The following is a 7122-nucleotide window of genomic DNA, read 5'->3' as shown; positions in this document are numbered from 1 at the left end:
ATGTTCACTCTCTAAACTCTAGTCGTTGACGAGCGGCCGGACACTCGTAGTAATGCAAACCCTCGGGTTCCCCCATATACCACGCTGCCGACGGCTAAAGCCTGCTCCCGCTCTTCCTGCGAAAGCTCAGACAAAGTGCGCGGAGGCGGACCCTTAGCGTCACTCACCTGGTACTCAAAACCAGCACCAAGGTGGTCGGAGGGTTTGGCGCGGCCCTGGGCCGCCAAGGCAAAAGACGCCAGGCCAGCTCCGGTGCTGCCTAGTGCTGCCTTCATGACATCAGCCAGCTCGGATTGCCTTCTGCATGCTTGAAACAGTCATCGTGCAGCACCACCAAAACCTCGTTACTGAAAAGAATTTCAAATAATCTGTGGACAAGTTTTTGAAGTAAACCCTTTTTGAAGAGAGTTGAAGGTGCGAGACACTGCCAGGTTGCCGCCGCTTCCCGTTCGATCCAAACCCGCCCGCCTGCCCACACATGCTTGATTAGACGATTCGCGGGTACGAGCAAGAACACTTCGAATGCGTGTGGCTCTACTGGCTGCTAAAGTCAGCAACGTCGTGTAACAATTAAAGCTTTCAGCAATCCGCCATCCGCCATCAGCTCGAATCTCTTTTCCGCGCGTCCATGCACGAACCGTAATCATGATACGCAAGCAGGTGTGAAGGTTGACGGGGTCTGACTGCGTTGAGCGCCAGCTCTGCTTTTGTACAGGCCTGTGCAAGCCGTGTGAACAGTACGCCCCTTTGCGCAATCCCGAAGGACCCTGAACCGAACCAGCTAGGATCCCGTCGGTAACTCTCACAGTTTGGGCTGATAGCTGTTGATAATGTCTACTATACAGTGTTTTACAGAAATTTATAGTCCCCTTTGAAGGATTTTTAGGTTCTTGCTTGGCGGGCACGATTTTCATTATCTCTTCGTCGACGCTGTTCCCTTCCGGCACTTCAAATTCGATTCGCGAAGGTGCGAGAGCAACTCGGATGTACGAACTCAGCTTTGCGGCGCTTCTGAAAAGTAGCTTTCAGGCATTATTTATGTTTAGATGATTCATATTGCTTGGTGTGAAATGAACATTTTAAATAGAGGCTTGCGGAAGACGAACATGCCGTTTATTGGGGCAATCCGCGTTGCCTCAACAGGACATTGAACGATTGGCCTGGTGGCGACCGTCCGCCATTTCCTTCAGACAAAAACCGAAGCTGCCAACATGAGCGTGATGAGTCTTTAAATAAATTACCAGATGCATCTATGTGTGTATGGATGATTCGCTAAGCCACAGCTACCCCAAACCTTAAAACAGCTCCAAGGCACGTACATGTTATGATATGTGGGACAGGGGGTTCATATCTTCACCCTGCGGCCGCTACCCGGCAGACCCTGCCTTCCCCGGTATTTCGGGGCACCCTCATCTAGCCACCCTAGGCAACTTCTCAATGGATCGCTCAGGTTCCGCACCCACCACCGGCATCTAACAGAATCAATCAAAAGATGGGCCTTCCAAGTGGGCGGGCGGGCGGACGTGGTGGTGTCCGTGCGTGCGACTTCGGTGGGGGATTGTCCTTGGATGGATGGATGGGTGGAAAGAGCACCAGGTCGCGGGCGGGAGTCCAGCGGTGGGAGAGGGACTGCAGGGAAGATCCAAGGAGACAGAGGACTGAAGGGCCCAGGGCTCCGGGACTGCTGCTGCTCTGCAGTTGCTTAGCTACAGCCACTACCACCGGTGCGTGATGTGATGCGATGCGATATGATGTGATGTGGTGTGGTGTGAGTGGAAACCTGCAGATTACCCCTCTAGCCACATGCAGCTACCAGGTGCCATCAAATACCTGCAGACGGCGTCTAGTGGCTGCGTGTGGCTAGATGGGTTGTAGCTGGGGCCGGGGCGGGGGACCAGGATGAGCCGCGGATGAGGTTGCGGCGGAAATGGCAGTTGCAGGAGCGTCATGAGATATTGGTTGGAGAGACGGGAGTGTGGGGAGAGTGGGGATGAGGTGTTGCAGGAAGAGGGTGAAGGTGAAGAGAGGGGTTGAGAGGGTGAGGGAGGGGGAAGGCAACCAGGGGTACAAAGGAAATCCGGGAATCCTGGGAAGTTCGACTGCTTGTAACTTTAAGGGCGCATATCATACGGAATTCCACGCTCGATAATACTTCTGCCTAATACGCCCAAAATTGCATCAATTAGTTCCTCCGAGGTTTCTCCACGCGTTCCCCGGGTGATTCTTGATTCCTTTTGTACGGCAGGGTTAGGGACGCCTTTTAAGCTGTTCAAGGGTCGAGCAGTTACGTATTACCAGTACGTTTGCTTTAGCATCTCTTCTAAAACCTATGTAAGGCGTTGCAAGGCCAGGTTTAGGCTCGCCTGGCTGTCCAAAACCGAGCTTGTTAAAAAAGGTTGGGACCGCACGCATCGGAGACTGGGTTATCGGATTCACATAAAGGGGTTTTGGTTTGAGAACTTAAAAGACTTATAAGCAGCTTCCCCACGAAGATGATGTCCTCCGGGCATACGTATTTGTACGGATAAACGCGTGAGCTGTGAAGTATAGTTATTTCAATGAAATGTTGTCCCTGATATTCTTGCGATGTCCTGTAACAAGTGACGTGAGGCACTTTGCGATTGTGAATGTTAGGACGAGAATTATGGAACACGAAGAACGCAGCCGCATGCGCGCAGAAACTCCATATGCAACATAACCACAGATACCAGAAATAGACCATTTCTGTTGCTCAGACCGTAGCATGGAGGGATCGCGCCCATCTGTCTTTATACGATGCGTAATACTGCCGTATTCGGCGAGCCGGATTTTGTCGTCTTCGGCAGCTGCATGATTCAAGGCATCAAGCATTTGTTAATCACACTTTTGCCTTGCATAGGCTTTTTTCCTGAAAGCTGATGCATGAGTTTTGGTGGGCCCAAGGCAACTGAGGTCAGGCCTCTATAGAGTCCCACAGGCCTTGTACCGGTGATTTTACACAGTGTGCTATCAGTACAGAACACCATAAACAAGCTATTGCAGGGTATGCCAGATTCATTCTGCTGACGGACGCCAAGGAAGTTCCTAAGAAGCTCAGCAGTCTAGGATTGAAGAAAATGGGCAAATACTCCTGTGGTGCTTACGCAGGAGGCTCATACATGTTGTCGCTGTAGGGAGAGTAAGGCGCATACGGCTCCATGCAAACTCGGTGACGGCATAATGATGGACGAACCGCTTGGAAAATCCTTACAGCCATCATGTGCATGCCTGTCTTTCTTGCGGAAGCAGCGTCCGCAACGAGCTGGGGCCTCGCTCGCCTTGCAAGGCGATCCTAGGTCGGGCAGCGTTGCCGCGCGGAGCTCACATGGCGACACAGTAATCGACGACAACTGTCATGCCAGGCAGCACGGGGAAGCAGGGACCGTTGGGACCATACGGTCAAGAAACGCTGGGTTAGATACATCATCCTCTTTATCTATCCCTTCCGGTAAGGACGATATCCAGGTGACAGCGTCATTAAAGACGGCCAAGTTGCAGATGGGCAGGTGCGCCGTGTCCGATGATTGCTGCTCGCCATCCAGTGAACAGAGCTCCCGCGAAGCCCTTACGCAACTCTCCCAGCAGCTCACCTCTTCTCGCCAACAGCACCAACAGCGCCAACAGCCGCAGCAGGTCACCTCTCCTTCACCTGCCGCCATCGCCGTCTTGGACGCGGACCGCACCACGTCCCCTTCATCCCACCGGCTCCAACCCGCCCACGCCAACCATGACCCCCCACGGCGGCCCCACCGCATCCTCCCCCCTCACCAGCTACAACCCTGCCACACACCCTCTCCCCCAGCCATCACCCCCGTCCCCACTCCCTGCCAACCCCAGCTCTCCCAGCCTCTAAAAGGAGGGGTCAGCAGCGCACACGTGCTTCAGCTCTCCACCTTCCGAAGAACAAACTCCCTAGGCGCGCTCCCCCGCAAGCTCTCCCTTCTGGGCCGCCCGCAGCACCAAATGCCCCCGGTGCCCCTCAACGGCTGCGACCGGACCCCAGGGGCCAGTCCGCCTCTCCTCACCAGCCCCCTCACCAGCTCCTTCCGCCTCCTGGGTCGTGGCAATACACACCCGGGGCCCGGTGAGCTGGCGTCATTCTCCCCCCAGCTGCCCACCCCCCACCGCCAACCACCACCACCACCACCGTCAACCCCCGCCACAAGAGCCCATCCCGCTAGCAATGCCACCACCACCACCAACAACAACAACAACACCGCCACCACCACCGCCTCCGTTGCCCACCACCATCAACACCAGCACCACCACCACCAACAACAGCTCCCTGTGAACATGCTCACCACGACAACATCAAGCACCATCACGGGAAGCATGACGGGGCCAGCGGCGGTGACCGCCGTCCCCGCCGCCGCTACTGGCGGTACCGACATCCTTTCCTCCATTATCTCTGAGGGCTGCAGCTCCTCGCTGCTGCTGATGCCTCCGCGGTTGGGCTCCTCGTACCTGCTGCCGTCCGGTGGCGACATCTCCCGGCTGCACTCCCTCCAGATTGGAGGACCGCTGTCCTGCGTGCTGAATGCGGACACGGGCCACATCAGCACCACGGCGGTGGAGCAGCTGCGGCAACAGATCTTGTCAGAGCAGCAGCAGAGCGGTGGCGGAGGGGGAAGGCCTATTGAGGTGAGGTGGGCTGCGGGTTATGGCGGTGGCGGTGGGGGGACGGCAAGAAGGGAGGGGGAGGGAAGTGTGTGTGTGTGTGTGTGTGTGTGTGAGAGAGAGAGGATTTAGGAGGATGAGGAGGGATTTACATTGCAAAGAGCAGAGAAGCCAGTGCTGATGACAGGGGGGGGAAAAGATGGGAATGGGCGGAGGGGGGGGAGGGGGAAGGCTTTGGGCGCGGTTGGAGGGAAAGGAGGAGGGGTATAAAGGTTAGGAATGATAACTTACTCCCCCCCCTCTGGATGAACTGCCGTCCCACTCCCCTCGCCCTCCTGCACCCCCTTCTGCCCTCCCGGCCCCTGTCCGGCCAGGTTGACAATCTGGAGAATGTGGGTCAGGGCAGCTACGGTGTCGTGTACCGGGGTGTGTGGCAGGGGGCCCTGGTCGCCATCAAGTACCTGGTGTCCTCCTCCACCCAGCAGCTGCAGATCACCGCCACGGAGGCGCTGCTGTCCAAGTTGCTGGCGCACCCCAACGTGGTGCAGGTGAGTGAGAAGGGGGGGGAGGGGGCCGGGAGGGGAGGTTAGGAGGGGAGGTATGGCTGTGCTGGAAACATGTATGTATGTATGTATGTATGTATGTATGTATGTATGCTAAAAAAAGGGGAACACGTGGATTAGGAATCACGCGGTTGCGACGTAATACCAGTTGTCAGTTGTCCGTTAGGTGGCGGCCATCCGGCGCGAAAGCTACGAGTCGCTCTTGTTTGTTTTGCGATGTTTGAGGTTCTTCACCCAGCACTTTTTACTCGTCTGTCTGTGTTCTTATATGTTGTCTGTTTCTTGCGACCCTGGCGCCACGTGCAGACCTTTGCCTGCAAGGTGGTGGAGCTCACTCCGGACTTCTTTTTCCAGGGGAATGTACGACACAGCGACACTGGCACCGACCCATGCAGTACAAACCGTAATAGCAGGGAAGCTGGAAGCGGCGGCGGCGGCGGTGAGCATGGCGGCGGGGACGGTTTGGCGGCGGAGCAGGAGTCGTCGATTACGTGTCTGGGTGGCGGCGGAGGTGGAGGCGTCGGGGGCCGTACCGCGAGGCTGCGCGACAACGTTCCCGGCGGGCCCTGCAGCGGCAATTTGGCCCCATGCCACTTGCTGGAAGTCCCTGGGGTTGCGGCCGCCACGCCTGGTAATGTGGCAGAAGCGACGGCTCCGCCGCCGCCCCCGCGGCGGGGGCGACGCTGCTCCCCCGATGCCAATGGCGGCGGCGGCGGCTGCTGCGCCATAGATCCGGGGTATAGTCCGCACAACGCGCCCTGCAGCTGCTTGCGGAGCTGCGGTACAGGCAGTACAGCACTGGCGGTTACGGCAGCGGCGGCCGTGCCGCCGTTGATAGCGCCGGGTACGGCGGACATCACGCTTGATATGGAATCTGATTCCGAACCAGATCCAGGCCCGATTCTGGGGGCCGCCGCCGCCGCCGCCGCCGCCGCCGCCGGTCCCTGCACCACTACCGCCGGCACCACCTGGGGTAACTCCCTACACCACCATCATTATCATCACAACCACCAACACCAACACCAACAGCAGTTGGTGCACAGGTTGCGGCCTTTGGTTAGTATCGATTCTGCCGCTGTGGAGGCGGGGCCGGGGCCGGAAGGGGAGACTGGCGGAGGACGGGGTCCACCGGCTTCCGCTCCGACCTACAGCCTGATGACGGGGATGAGGATGACGGACTCCGGGAGCTCTTCCAACCCGCCGCCGCCGCCGCCGCCGCCGGCACCGGGAGGTACGGCACTTGGTGGTTGCCGGTCAAGAGGATTGGGAGCTATGCCGGGGACGGCGCAGCCTCCCATGGCCCAGTCCTCCCCGGTACTCGGCTTGGCGACGAGTAGCGGGCAGGTGGTGGCGGCGGCGGCGGCGGCGGCATCGCACAGCAGTTGCTGCTATCACCACCACGGTGGCGGCGGCGGCGGCGGAGCTGCCGCCGCCGCTGACGGCTGCTGCTGGGTCGATCTTGGCGCGGATGAGGCGGCGGAGGTGGAGAGGGGTGCAGAGCAGCCGCTGATGGAGGCTGAGGGTACGACAGGTGGTGGTGGTGGTGCAGCGGCGGCGGTGGAGGTGGAGGTGAGCGATAACCGGCTGGCGGCGGTTGAGCTGTTGGACTCTTTCCAGAGCGGTGATGGTTTCGGAGCGCCGTACGTGGAGGGATTGGACCGTGCTCGTGGTCCGTCTCTTGGCCCTGTCGGCAGGTATCGGGAGCTGCTGAGGGAGGTACGAGCACAGCCGGGCGACTTCCTGACCCAGATCATCATGGAGGTGAGGGGGGGGTGAAGGAGGCAGGTGGTCGCGCGCGTGTGTGTGTGTGTGTATAACCCGTTCCTTTCCACCCACATCCACACCCACCATCACTAACCCACCACCGCACAACAGGCACCGGGCAGTTTATCTCACACACACACACACACTTCCCCCCGACTGG

The sequence above is a fragment of the Volvox carteri genome, assembly GCF_000143455.1.
Source record: "Volvox carteri f. nagariensis unplaced genomic scaffold VOLCAscaffold_12, whole genome shotgun sequence".
Classification (NCBI taxonomy): Eukaryota; Viridiplantae; Chlorophyta; class Chlorophyceae; order Chlamydomonadales; family Volvocaceae; genus Volvox; species Volvox carteri.
This window is presented reverse-complemented; position numbering follows the sequence as displayed.